A 16415-nucleotide genomic window follows, 5' to 3' on the forward strand; every position below is an offset into this window, starting at 1 on the left:
TTGCAGGCTTATCCCTCGGATTTCACCACGCCTGGTTTTATCTTTTTTTTCCTTGTTTCATAAACACTTAATATTATGTGCATTATACGTTGAATACATACAGCTACAAATCACATATTATTTGTATCTAAATGACGTACCTATGTAATATTTTTTATTTTTTTTTTTCAACACATGTGTTTCATAATATGGCTTCGTATAATTTTGTTCGAAGAGAAATATTATTTCAATGGGGGTAGTATAGAATGCGATCGAGTAAATATTTTCAGAGCTAATAATATTATTAACACACGGATAAATCGACGCACTCAGAGCAATAGAAATACGCATCACAAATCACAATACTATTATACGTATTATTCCGCGGAGGAAAGTGTTGATAATGAAAAGTGTGTACATTTTTTCTGCGTATATAGTTTTCAATCGAAAAATATCTTCACAGAAGTATATCGTGCTCTGATCAAATATCTTTAAAGCTTGACCAGTGGAGCACAAATTTCCAATATTACCAAGAAATTTAACACATCAACAGCACAAGCTACTCACGTCACCTAACTAAAAATATTGAAGCTGACATTTTAACAAGACGTACGGTTGGACATGAGATATTTTTACCAAAAATACCAATGATCCTAAATTATTTTCTCGTATAATTCCCGTGGATGATGGGGAGGGGGAGTACATGCAGTTTTCAATAAAAGTATGTTCCGCTATGACAAATAACGAAACCCAAGATCCATCGCTATATATTATTCCAGAAAATATTTTCTTCTCACATTCCCGTATTCACATGGACGATAAGTAGTATAGACCATAATATAAATGTATAAAATACTTGCACATACTTATACAATATCTTTGTTACAAGCGTAATACACACTGTTTCTATTTCACATCAAACAATATAAGTGCGCTGTAAATACATACACACGTATGTAGTTAAAGCCTACATATTTTGTTTTATTAACTAGAACCGGTTTTTAATTTTTACGTTTTAATGAATACACTTTAACTTATTTTATAGCAGTTTTGCATGTATTTAAGAATAATAGATAGTCATTTTCAAAAAAAAAAACGACATTTAGTGTAATTTTTTTTGGAATGTCAAGACTCTAAGTTTCTACAATAATATTATAAAAGAATTTAGGCCGCGATAACGATTTCGTTTCACATATATACTATATTAACTCAATCGCCAAGTTGGCATGGGAACATTTGGAAAAAAATGGAAAACTGGAGCAGATATGGATGCATCTCTCGGTTTAAAATACGCAGTGTACGGTTATGTATTACAATTACAAGGAGCTCGAGACGGGGTTAGTAAATTTTCCGTTCCGCGTGTGGAGAACGATTAAGCTGCGTTCGTTCGGCGGACAGCTCACACAAAACCGTCACTGATGTGCCCGCCGCCTAGTGCTGCAGTGTCGACCGCCATCACAGTAAAAAATATTACAGGGGATGATTGTGTTCATAATAGCTCACGATGACCAAAACACGGTTGAAAACGGGTGTGCTTTTATGAGCGTGCCTGCCAACCATAAGTTGTTGTCGTTGTTTTATAAATACATAATACTTGTATAATGTATATATATATTTCACAATTTACCTACGTGTCAGAATTATTGCGATCTAGTAGCCCGCGTGCGAGAAATAAAAAACTTATAATATTTATAATAATAAACTAGAACTTATAAAATGTACTAAATTTACGCAAATATTGACAGGGAAAGTTATTTATCCGGAGAGAAATAAAAAACAGGTGACAATTCTGCATAGGTACACTGTGTATACCCACATTTGATTTTAACCAATTTGGTAATTTATCTCTGGTTACTGCTATTCATTAATTGTGTTGACTGAATATTATTTAGAATATTTATTCGAAATTTAAATATAATTTGCATCATAAAAAAATATGATGTAATAAATTATAAACATATTATTTGTCTGATTTACACTTTATATCAAGTAAAAATCGATGTAACATAGTAAAATTTAAAAATGTTGTTTACGTTAATTAAAAAAAAAAATCATTATCTAGATGTACATAATAAATAAGCACATGCATGAAACGTGAAAAACAGAACATTTATTTTGGAAACAGATATGTCCAAAATTAATTTTATCTCCTAGTAATCTTCTAATATAATAAGTTATAAATTATAGTTTATAATTAAAAAGGGCGTGAAAACATGTATAACCTTTTATCGAACATTTTTTATATCATATTCAATATTGTTGTATGTATTATACATACACGTTATACATGTATATGGTATACAAAAAATTACACGATCTTGTATTAATTATGCAATATACAATATTGTTCATCACTTTATGTTTGATAAAATGACAATTATTCACTCTAATATTTAAACTAAATAGGTACATAAAATTCTAACTATTTAACCTATAAACATTTTGATGTGTTAAGAATTAAACGAAAAAAACACATGCTAGACAACGTCTTCTTAAGAACTACCATGTGCGTTCATATTATATCCTACGCGGACACGACTGCTACGATAGTTTTTGAGATTTATTATTCGATTTTCGAAAAGCAGGAAAAAAATCGTCACGGTTGTACAACAATAACAACTTAAAAATACAAGCGGTGCGATCTTACAATTGCCGCGGACGACCGGATATCCACGTAGTACACAAATTGCATACAATCCACGTACATAAATTGCTGCGTGATGTACATTATACAATTGCGATAATGATAGGTCTAGGCGCGCAAGGATTATCGATTGAAGGCTTCCCGCTGTGGACGTACTCGACGTTATTTTGTATATAAAAGTATAATATAATCGCAATTGAAGTTTTCAGTATAGCACACCGAGATTATTCTACTCGTGACGTGCAACACGATTTTATGACATTCGATTTTCGACTTCCGCGTGCGAGAATAGATACTAGGTACCCATTATTAAAGTATACCTAATATTTAAATATATATTTATACACATATTACATTTATAAGTACGATCGAGTATGGACAATTGTGCAAGAAAATTGGATTCGTAATATTGGGATTTTGCGTAATCACCAGATAAAATTGTTATCATCATAATCAGTATTTAGTGCCAATATTCACGACGACCAATACTTAATACATACATCAAGCCGCGTTAGATAGATACACGTATCTTTAAACAGAATTAAATAATTCTCATCGCGAACGTCATTGAACATCATTGTGCAGTAGGCATGCGCTGCAGAAATGTTTAGAATAAAAACAATCGTGATTACACTAAACTATAATGAGGCACCTACTAATAATTATTACAATATATTTTTGTATCTTACGCATGTTTTAACGTTCAAATAATAGCCATTCATTTTTAAAATCTAATTTGACGCGTTTACCCGTACCGTTTAAATGTATCCACAGGAAAAACACTTTATAGATAAGAACAGTTCGTATGCATTGAAATTAGTTTATTAACACTTGACAAACCTCAGAGTAAAATTAATTACAAAATAATAGCGTTCCAATTTTTTGTTTTAAGTGTATTAATTATTTTTAATCAAATACAAGAATAAATTAATTCCTAAGCAAAAATAATACAATAAATTGCATGCATAATAATTTGTAAAATGTATATGTTTATATTATTACATTATAATATTATCTGCTGACGTCAGATTCACAAACATATCAAAATTCTAGATAGGTTAATGAAATCTAATGTGACACTCAGTTTATTAAAGGTTTATATAGACCCAAAGTTTCAGTCGGTTCTTCTACTGATCACGATGGTAATTTAATTAAAAAAAAAAGAAAGAAAAACAATAAATACGTAAGATAAATTACAATTTATCTAGTAAAAGTATACATATAATGTATTGATATTATCTACAAACGAATATTTTGATTTTTATGTTTTCTTCATACTTGAAGAGCAAGAATAACAACATTTAATGCATTTTTGAATTTTTTGATCACGAATTATAAATTTTAATGCGTTACCACTCACCGTATAGTACTTATTAAGCACGAATAAAATAAAAATGTTAGGTATCATGTAAATCACGCATTCGAGTAATGTTCTCTATAATATACGATTAAACAAATTAAATTTACTTTAAATGTCGAAAGATTATAGACATTTCAATATTATGTATACTAAATAAGTAATTATAAGAAAAAAAATCATTTAAATCAAGTCAAATAATACTTTTGAAATATATCTCGATGTATTGTATACACAATACTCACATACATGAGCGTAACTTAATTTTTTTTTAGCGTGGATCATACAGTATATGAATGTATTATAAATGCGATTTCGCTTCAATACTTTTCAACGAAATAATGAGATGCGTCCCCTTGGGGGATTTGCGGCTTTGGATCGCATCTATTTATATTAGACACGTCGGTTGTGACGTTTTAATAGTGTATATTTAAAGAAAAAACGCAGGTAATAACTATGTAATTTTAGGTTTATCATAAAATATAAACTAAAAAAATATGCCATGAATAAATCATTAAGTAGATAGTTATTATGCATTTACATAAATATGACTATTATGTTTGATATAATTGAAATGTACAAAAATATTTAAATCTAGAATGTAAGGTATTCTAAAATAGAATATACTCTATCAACAGTATACGATCGAATGAAAATGGTGAGTTGATATACGGCAGATTATAGGTCAATTGAAGTTCGTAATTCATATTATGTCTTATGTAGGTAAGTTTATCGACGTTTGTATACAAGATATATTTTATATTATTTTTGTATAATGTGCACTGCAATAATCCGCAGTTCCACCAGGTCAGTTTTCAAATATGATATAATTTTCTTGTTTAATACCATGTATACACAATATTAAATAATATATTATAACGTTATTATATCATGTTACAACGAACACACGTATATAATATAAACAATCGTTAATGAAACTCGTATAGTTATATATCTATGCATATACATAGATATACAGAAATTTAGAAGATAGGCCAAGTCGTGAATTTGCTAATCTCTAAATTGAATCAAACGATATAATTCTAATGGGATAAAATCAAAAATCCATCTGAAAAGTAATAACACCTATTGCATATGTATGAGTACCTATATAAGTAGTTATATATATAATTTCTAGAAATGTAAATATGTAATAGCATATATAAGTGTATTGTAAATGTTGTAATTCGAAATATTTGTTTCATAAAATTAACTATCTAATGTCGATATTATATAATTTACGTATTTTAAAGGTATACGTTGAAACGTATTTGTGAAGTATTGCTTTATAATATAAAAGCTTCAAACTAAACTTTTACATTGTAAATGTATAAATACGAGCAATAGTATTTTATAAAATATAATAATAATATGAAATTCTCAGCTATATTGTTAAAATTAAATATAATTTGACGGAAATCCGTCTAGTATCGACAACCGAACAGTACACGTTGCATTATAAAATTACAATATGACTTAGTGTTCGCTGCGTTACTGTCAGCGTCTTCCGCTTGTCAATCCGCGTAACATATTTAAAACGATTATCATCATTAGACATATAATAAAACAAGTTTTGCATAACATTCGCTTACTACGAAAATTTTATTTAAATTACTTTATCTAAGAGATTAATAATTATACAAAATATAATATTGTTATAATCGGCGTATTGTGCAGGCGATATATTTAATCGTATATGATTCCGTTCTATAAAGGAAGGAATTGATAACAGAGGCAGTGGTAAGGGCCACGGGAGCTAACATTATAAGAAAAAGATTACATGCGCTTCAAGTCCCGTCGAATGCACGGATATTGAGTATTAAATAAATCTTTCTTACACTGATTGGTCTTGGTAGCCTATAACAGAGTATGGAATATGCGTAGTTCATATATAATATTTATGATGTATACTATAAATAGTACACATAGACTACATCTTCAATGTGTCTCTTGTACCGATGCGATTAATTTATGGCAAATTAAAAAAAACACCTTAATTGCTTCATTACAATATAGTACGAGTATAACAAGTTAAAAATAAATAATTTGTCAAGTTCACATTGTGCATTATAACGTCAACATTTTCAATTCATTCATAAATTAAAAAATTAAATATATTATTACACATAATATTTATCGTTATTTCGAAATCGATTAATATTGATGTAAGTATATGTATATCCTTTTTACATCTTATTTATAAATTAGGTTTATACCACCTATACTCGACGCAATGTTTATTATATAAAAATCATAAAAACTGCCAAGCCCTTGAGCTTTGACACAGTAGCCTTTCGGTGGGTTCACATTAAAATGGCAATGTGTTTGTATACAAATTGACGTTTTATATAGTGCACGAGTATAATATTTATAGTTACTATACACATCTTAATTTTAATTAAACGATTTCATAATAAATATATTTGCAAATAAATATGTAAAAAATGTTCCATATGTATCGGTGCGTGATCGATTGGCTATAATATTCTATATTTCTATGGCAATATAGTTGAGATTTGGGTAAAGCAAAATGATATCCGTCGTATATATATTATATTATTTAGTTGACCCTCACCTCCGCCGAATAAAGGTCAAAATAATTTCCCTTCGAGTGTGTCTTTCGGTCTTATTAACGTACTACCTCATAATGTATATTTTATGTATAAAAGCATTAAAAAAATAAAACTATAAACACACAATAGATGAAACATATTTAGTGGACGTCGTACATCGAACCGGCACGCATAAAATAGTGTCATTTTAATTGTGGTATGATAAATGATATACTATAGTGCCGATACCATAGAGGTATTAAATGCAGGTTATAGTGATTACTGTATTAATATATTTATTTACTGTATTACTATATATAAGAACGTATCCGTTCTATTTGCATAGTATTATTTTTATTTCAATATGAAAATTAATTAATCCTAGCAACTATATTAAAAAGTTATGGAATAATAATAGTTTTGATAATAAGAATAATTAATATCCTTAAAATTTGAATTATAAGTGGATTTTCCTTTTTGTCAAAATTATAATCAGTGTACGCAAATTTTTCCTATAATTTACTATTTTTTATATTCCATAATTTTTTACATAATATTCATTAGAACATTTTATCAAACATATAAATTTAAAATGAAATACAAATTTGATAATTTATATTAAAGACTGTGATCAATTCTTCCGTACAGAATATAGATATAAACAATAAAAACGTATGGGATTTAATTTGTGAGATTGTCTTTTACCTTGGACGTATTATACTTATACACCTAGGTACATCATTTTAAATCCTATTTGAAATCCAGCATGGTGTAATACAAGGTAGATATGTAACCCACAATTCTAAAATTTGATCAAATTTTTAAAAAAAATAATATATTAGTTGAATGAACCTTTTAACGTAAAACGTAGGCTGTTAAATACGTAATCTACGTACGCTACGTAAGAGTAGGTATACATAAGTTTAAACTGTATTTTAAAATGTATCATATTATATTAGTAGATATTATTAAAATATTTAACACTTTGAACGATAATAATATAAAGAATACAACTAACGCACAGAGTGCAATCATGATAACAATGGATACACATCATATACAAAAATCAAGGTAGAAAAACAAAGTTTTGAGGAAAAATAGAAAGAAATATCGGAAAATCAAATAACAAGTAAAAAATTTCGAAAAAAAATATCTGCTATTTATATAAGAATTATGTTTCTGTTTCTAAATATTTCTAGCTATACCTAAAAGTTATGAAAAAAGAATACTTATAAATTCTATTTTTTCTTCGTCAAAACGATTATATAAAGTATTTAAATTAGTTTTAATAGTTTTTTCCTTTTTATCGATTGCTAGAAACCTAGTTTGTTTAAAACTAATTTTTCACAGCCTGCAGCAATTTTATACATTATTTAAATTAATTTCCCAATGGTTGAATGATTTTTTCCAACCATAAATTAAAACGATGAGCTTTAATTTTCACAAGTATTATTTTTCCTATGATTGTTAGATAAAGTTTTTAAGTTAACATTTAAGGTAAGAGGGGGAAATAGTATATAATAATATTTCAAATGTATAAGTGAATATTAGATTTTATCTTTTTATTTACAAGTCTTTCACATAGGTACAACTTTTTTAAATTTAAAATATGATAATTTACAGTCTGTATAAAAATTAATAAAATATATACCATTTAAAGTAAATGTGATTTAAGGAGTCAGGAGGTACATGGTTAGGATAGTCATCTAATAGCGGCACAAACACATACACAACTATTACATTATTATAAAATGATTATTAAACTTATTTTTATGAGATTTTTTTCCAGGACTCATTATTCTAATGACTTTTTTCTATTTTCTCTGAAAAACATTATTCGATTTCCTACAATTATTAATTATCTTAAACAATACTTAAAAGTATCTTATAACCTACGTAAATTATAATATTTCAATCTTAAGTTTTGTTTAACCTTGTAAGTCATACTTGAAATTAAATAATTTTTAAATTATTATATAATATAGTTAATTATATATCTGAATGAGGCCGTACTTTTATAATAGTTCTTAGAAAATGAAAGATATTTCTGAAATGATAATATAGAATATTGCATCTATAATTATCACTTAAGACGCCAAATCAACTTACAATATTATTTCCAAGTGTTCCAAGTAAAGCAAAAATATGATTTATTATTTAATCAGATCGTATGTATATATAATAAAATAATATGCGTAGTACATAATACATACTATATTACTATGTATATAAATATATCATTATACATGTATAACAAGTAAAAACTAAAAACCTGTCTAGACGGCTTAAATGTAAAAACCTTGTTTATTGTTATTTTTAAAGGCCTGGACGAATTGATTAAATATATGATACACTGCCTTGGCAACATTACCTGCGGCTCGTGGGTGGGGATGTGATACCATTTCTTACATTTCAAAGAAATACACCGTAATCAATTAATATTATTTATTATAAACGCATAGAGCATATGCATATAATATATGTGTGTGTATACTTGATTACGAATAACATACGGTCAAGATGTCAAAAAGGGTTATAATTTCTTGGACGAGAGCAAAATACAACTCTTGAGAGACGTTGATTTTAATTGAAAAAGTGCTATCGGCCATACCTACATACTCGTATTGTACATGTAAATTAGATGTATACCGTATACGTGGATGTACAAAGAAATAATTGTTTTTATTGTACATGACATGTGTATAATAGGTATAATAAGTAAGTATTAGATAAGTCGAATAAATTGCATTCGTATGTAACTAATATGCCTATATTATTACAAGATATTAATTTTGTTCTCGTGTTAACTGGTCAACGTTTTTGTTTTAACGCCCGATTTGCAGTTATAGCGATTGAAGTAAATATTTTTTTGTGTGTATATCGATAACGTGGACAAGTCATACTCTGACATTTTTTTTCAAATCATACAGATTTTAGGTATTATAACTGCGCTCAATTTTGATTAAAAAAATGGATAATAAATATAGAGGTAAACTTATACATAAATATATAAATTTAAAATAAAGTAAATGTATTCTCATTTAATATTAAAGTATGTATGTTTTATTACTCTACGTTTGGCTTACGAAAATAAATAAAAAGTATAAGTATTCGCAATCTATATTATTATGGCTCGAGAAGTATTCGTTTCGAAAGGTTAGGTTAGTTTAGTTTAACTTTACTTAATTCAACATAGAAATATAAACGACTAAACCTATCATAATTATTATCATATTACTGCAGCTACAGTGGTAATTGAAAAATCAATATTTGAATTTTTATACATATATTTTTATATATTTATTTAGCAGTTATGGATTATTGGATGATATTTACACAATATAAAAGTTGTTATATGGTTAATATTAAACTGTGTCATGTATAATTAATGATAATATGCTTGTTTTAAAGACGAATCTCTATAAAAAAATGTTTAACAAAATACTTATACTATATGTATTAAAATTAATGTAAAATCAATTTTCAAAAAAAGTATACAATCTAAAAATATTTATAAATAGTAGTGATGATGATGAAAATTTTATAGAAATATTATTTCATTGTTCAATAACCATATCTGTATCAATAATTAAAAACAATAGTTTTGAAATTTTTTTATTCACTGTTAACTAAGAAAATGGCTAATCTGCAACATTCATTTGATATCCACGACCGAGCAGTGGGCACAGAAATGATATATACTGGCGCAGTGGTGCGACGAATAAAACACATCATACAAACGAAAAATAATAACGTCCTTCCACGATATATTATAACCACAATATTGCGTATAGCGCCGGTTGTCTGGTATCGGGTATTGGGTATTGTGCGAGTGCGTGTGTGTTAGAATGCCCAGTGGTGACAAAACACGTATTATACATTACGTGAATTGGACGGAACACGATAACAATGAGCTGGACGTCTGGACCGAACGAGACAGAAATACAGCATTAAGCAGGAAAAAAGCGACGGAGAATACAACAAAACGTAGGAATAATATACACGCATAATTAATATAGTATAATTATTTTAAAAATGCGTATACGAATAATAATAATGATAATAATAAAGCTTTTTCGTACGCCTTACCGGCTGATATATTATTATATCCGAATTATGATGATAATAGTGTGTGACGGTCGTCTAAATAACACAACCAAATCGCGACGGGATACAACTGAAACGCAAAAATCAGTACAAGATCCGGATTCGAGAAAATATACGCACATCGCGATATACACGACAATAATAATAAAATATGTATACACTTTTGGAGCGGAAATGTTTTCGTTTTATAATACAAGTATTGTATGGATGATATTATTGTGTATTGTAATGAAAACGGTGGATAGAAGAACGTTTGTTTATATGCATCATAATAATATTATATGTTATTATTATAGAAAGAGATACGGCAACCGGTTTTCGGAAATACCTAGTACACCTATAATACAACGCGTGTAGTGTATATTGTATATATGTATTATAAGGCGACCCAAGACATGTATATTGTATATATAGATATATGTTGACCGTGTGATATACACTTTCTACGCGTGCGCACCCGGACAAAGTATTTTCGAATTTCAAAACTGTCCGGTGCGGAGCAGCAGACAAGAACTGAGAAGTCATGGATGAACCTATTCCGTACGGACTACAATTGTAAACGTTCACCCTCGGTCAGATAATTATTTATAAAATGGTATTCGCTAATGTCGGATACCAAATATCTTACCTTTTCACATGCGGGTGTACCATGTGCAAAAAAAAAAAAATAAACCGACTCGTATACGATAAAAGGACGACCTATACAAATTATTGTTACTGTTCTTTTCGAAAAGAGAAAATCGAATTCAACGAACCCATTGCCGTTCGCACGATAAATATCATATTGTTTTCTTAGAAGTACACATAGAACGATATCCTTCAAACGCCGAAAACGTATGTATAATTTATTATTAACAGGCTCGAAAGGAACACTCGGCGGCCTGGGAAATTCTAAAACTGTAACTACTGTGATCAAGTAACTCACTGTATCTGAATTAATTATTATTTATCATATAATAATAATATCTTCCGAGACGTTGCATATTCATATCAATAGCGATGTAGTAATTCGTTTAGTCGAATTCCAGCAATTTAGTTACTAAATTCCACAATAATACACACAACACGCTCGGTAAACAATACACCATAAATGTTGTCCATAATATAGTAATACCTATACGTGAAAAACAAAATCATGAAATTATTTCGATCATATTAATTATTAGAAATAAATAATTATTGTAACGTTAAGTACCTACACTCGTGTTGTGTGAATATATACAACTTATAAAGACTACTAAACGGTTAACTGTTGTTTCAAAATTTAGCGTTTCCTTCATTGGAAAATCACCCCTCATTCGGAGTACAATATTTGTATTTACATATTCAATACTTGTCAAGGACACTAGGGCAATTATTATTATAAAAGACAATACGGTTCAATAAAAAAAAACACGTCTGGTCACCAACGTCACCGTGATAATATTATGAATAATCAACGACAGCGGCGTTGGTGGTGACGGGGCGAACTCGTTGTTCGAGACGGGTTGTTGCGGAGTGCTAGAGTATGTACACGTGGTATTTACCAATCGAATCGTTTGACAAAACTTCTACAGAGTATAATAATAATATACCAAATGTTGGCAGACGGTCACAATATATTACGCACGACTGAAGAGTTATTTTAGAACGGTGCACCATAAAATAACGCGTGTACCAGTGGTCTTTGGATCCGATCGCTGGAGTGGAGACCGGTCGTGTCGGAAAGGGATATTATATCATATTATATATATATATATACGCAACTGACGTACTACAGTATATGTATTATGCAGTATACGTGTGTCTGTCGTTTTATTTGTTCTTGCTGCTACGTCGGAAAGTCTGTAGAATTGTATATATGAACATAGAAATCCGGACTGCAAACGACATCTTTCTCAAGTATATATTATTACTGCAGTTTCGTGCGATGAATTTGCTTCGGAATCATCTCTCGCGCGCACCATGCTGCCAAATAAATATTAATGCATAATAACGTATTAATGTATTATATAACGGCGCATTTTGTCTATTCGCACGTCGCCTTACAACATTGCAGCAGGGTTCTGTGTGTAGGATCGATAAGTATAATGAAATATATATTGCGTATTTATGTTGTCTGTATACAAATCTGTATAAATATATGTATCTATATATATATATATATTGGGTGATGATATATTGGGTCCCCTCTTGAGTGACGCTATTTTTGTTATTTTTTTTTATTGCTTTAAAATTAGTCGAATGCAAAATATGTCATTTTGTCATTAGTCTTTCTTCATACCACAACAAAATGATGCTACTGGCTACCCTCGTAGAAATTTCGGTTTTGTATTTATAATCAGGTGCACGTTATTTTCTAATATACTTATGTACAGTGTACAGGGCTTGTCTGACGGCCTAAACCTATATACGTATATATACGATGATACTTATGAAATCCACCCTCTATTTGACAGTTTGCTCCTCGTCAAATAAGAATATACCGTCATACACGCACATACATTCACGATACGTAGCAACCGACCAATACCAAACGGATTGTTGTACGCGTGTTCTGTAATATTATTATTATAACACATAGGTAGGTTTGTTGCGCGTATTATACAGTCGATCGATTGTTGTCGCGCGTGGCTAGTTTGTTGTACCTATACATAATATGCAACTTGGGGTCGATTTTAGTATTTACATACGTCAATAGGCTCGTAAATAATATCCACCGAGTTCGTTTATATAGGTATAGCATAGGTGCGACGCCTTATGGAAATGCGGTAAAAATCGTAAAAACATAGTTAGGCATTGTATGCAAAACGCTAATGCACGCGCATGGAAACTCACCCGAAGCGTTTTATTGTTCGTAAAAAAAAAAATGTATACATTTTTAATGAAAAAAAAACTCGAATTTCTCTAAAAAGTTATTGTAATTTTCTACGGCAATATTGGCTGATGGAGGTCCAAGATTCAGCTAATGATGTAGTAATATTGGCGCCATGGCAGATACTCGACAGTTGACATCTCATAATAGGCCCACAGTGCATAGCTTTTCGGATCTACTTCCGCGCGTGTCGTCCAGCAATCTAGCTGTCGTCCGTTCAACTGCAGCGGTATTCGCCAGCACGTGTACTTATACTTTTATATATTCCCAAAATATTACGTTATATTACTACGCAACGTTGCAACACCGTTGCTTGCAATACTAGATACATACTACACTACACAAACACATTAGGACGACTGCAGGAATTTTATAAATACACACCATCACGGGATGATTACCACAGAACTAATATATTATATTAAGGCGCACAGTTGTAACTTACAATTAATATTCTGAGCACAGCACCAAGATATAATTAAATTCAACGAATTCGCGTGCGAACCAAATAACCACCAGGGTCGGGTGTCAGTGGTGTCACGCGATTTTTTGATCCGTTGTGGGGGGAGAAAATGGCCTTTTGCCCTTTAGTCGTTACGTCCGATGCCGCAGACGTAGCGTTAAAAAAATTAAATTTTATGTAACCAATATTATTTTATTACGCATACAACACTAGAAAACCAATAAATACCGTAAGCATTAGAAATTATTATCGAATTAATGACATCCCATGTCTTAGGTGTAAATTACATATTAAAATGTATTTTGATTAGGTATATAAATCACGGAATACGAAACTTTAAAATCTGTATATAGATACAATTTATATCACACAAATGTATACGTGACAATGCATATTGTACACGTTGATTATAATCTGTTGCTTATATTCGAATATGACGGTTCACTGATGAAAGTAAAATTGTAGTTTGTCTAAAACAATATTTAAAATAAATATTTTTAAGGCAGCCTCGTAAATTTTACTTCACATATATATGTTATTAAAAAACAAGTGATTGGAACACACAAGTGAAACTGAGTGATTTGCACCACTACACCCGCTCAAATATATGTAGTCAATTCAAAAGTTGATTTCAAATTTTTACATTTAAGAATAATTACAAAATAATACGTTTTAGATATGCACATATTATATGAACCGATAATTAAAGCGAGCGTAGGTATAAATAAAAATTGTTAATAATGAATAGTAATAATACTAATATTATAGACGTGAAAAGAGTTGGAATGTCGTAGGCGAACAAAATAAAAATAGACCAATGAAAATATAATATCCAAAATGAGTATAATAATTTATAAACACCCAAAAACTACGTTCCCATGTATGGCGGTGATGGAAATCTAAAGATGAATTTAAATCGGCAACTACACAATGATTACCTATTTGTATTATAAACCTATGACGGGTCCGCAATAGCGAACATTTTCGAAAAATTATTATAACATGCAGGTTTAACTTACCGACGACGTATTATACTGCTGTGTTCGTTTCTATCACATAAAACAAAAAAAAATAAAACCACAAAAATTGAAAAAAAAAAAAATATAAAACGATAAAAATTTCCCGCCGATCTGCGTGATCGAAACGACACTTCCGAGAAGAACTAAAAATACTACTAATACTATTTAATATTATTACAATATTTTAAGTTGTATTATTATTATTATATTGGCGCTACGACAGTGATGGTTGTCGGGTCTCCGATAGCGACGCACTACGACTTACGACGGTGGCGGCGATGTGTCGTGTGTGAGAACTGCTAAGCGAGACGCACGCTCGTTCTATGACGGTATGTCGGCGACTGTCGACGGTCGAGTGTCTGCGGCACCACTTGGGCACTCGGCGGCGGCGACGGTTGCGGCGGTAGAGAACGAGGACGCCGGCCATGTGTTGAATACGGTTCCGCCGCCGTCGTCATCGGGCTGCGCTGATTGCGCTGCAGTTGCTCCTCACCGGCCGCCGCAGCCGCCTCCGCAACACCCTTTGACGATGCACCGGTCGTGAATGTAATACATAATAATATGTACCAGTTGTAATAGTAGCGCGAACACCTCACCCATCCCCGACCAAACGTCACAACGTTCAACCCTTTGGCGCGCACAGTCACTGCTCAAACATTATACATTTTAATGTACGATCGTACATTACAGTGCCTACGTATTTTATATTATTGTAGTCATTATTATTTATGATTATACGGTGTCTGAACCTGGCCCCAGTGATCACACCTCGTGCAGTACTGCAGACTGCAGTCGAAAAGGCTCGGTGTCTAGAAATGCCGTACTGCATTGATTCGATAAACGTCCATGTCTCCGTCCCTCCCCGGTCCGTAAAATATTGATGAAAAAAATACTTCTGCATACCTATGTAATATGTTTAGTAAGACAATAGATTTGTAAGGCAGTTTTATTTACGATATTTACTCGGTGATTACAATTTATATTGTAATGACTAATGATGACAGTGCGGGAATATAATAGATATTTTAGACATCTCAACCTTCTCAAAATTGTGTCGGTACATTAAGGGTTTGATACCGTAAAATTGTGTTTATCTGTACTTTTTTTTGACTAACATTTCTACAAACTTGTTAAGCTAGTATACTAAAGTCTGATATAACTGAAGGCTATTCATTAGGCGAGTATCGGGTTGGGTGAGGAAGATTGGAAGATAATGTATTATATTTCTTCAAAAAATTTGACTTGAGTTTTGTCGTTTCTATTGGACGAAATAATTATGTTACTAATTATTATTCTACATTATGTTTAATAACACTTATAGTTGTCAATGTTATTATTTATCGTTTTAGTATTTTTATTGTTATTTACGCCATTTTTTGTTTGTCTGTTATTAGTTTTAAGATCTAACACATTTGAATTAGTTTAACTTATTTTTATTTC

General features: G+C 30.5%; 1 protein-coding gene across 3 annotated transcripts in view; it reads right to left on the bottom strand.

The window, feature by feature from the left end:
• The window catches only part of LOC112591127 (beta-1,4-glucuronyltransferase 1), a 66150-nt gene extending 50807 nt beyond the window's left edge, over positions 1-15343 (bottom strand). For 2 of the 3 annotated variants that reach the window (XM_025334821.1, XM_025334819.1), the window contains exon 1: positions 14976-15343. The gene's annotated coding sequence lies outside the window, so the exon portion shown is untranslated. The remainder of the gene's footprint in view (positions 1-14975) is intronic. The other variant, XM_025334820.1, reaches the window with a different exon arrangement.
• Between the last annotated feature and the right edge of the window lie 1072 nt (positions 15344-16415).

This window comes from Melanaphis sacchari, unplaced genomic scaffold, assembly GCF_002803265.2.
Source record: "Melanaphis sacchari strain LSU unplaced genomic scaffold, SCAv2.0 Contig12_pilon_pilon, whole genome shotgun sequence".
NCBI lineage: Eukaryota > Metazoa > Arthropoda > Insecta > Hemiptera > Aphididae > Melanaphis > Melanaphis sacchari.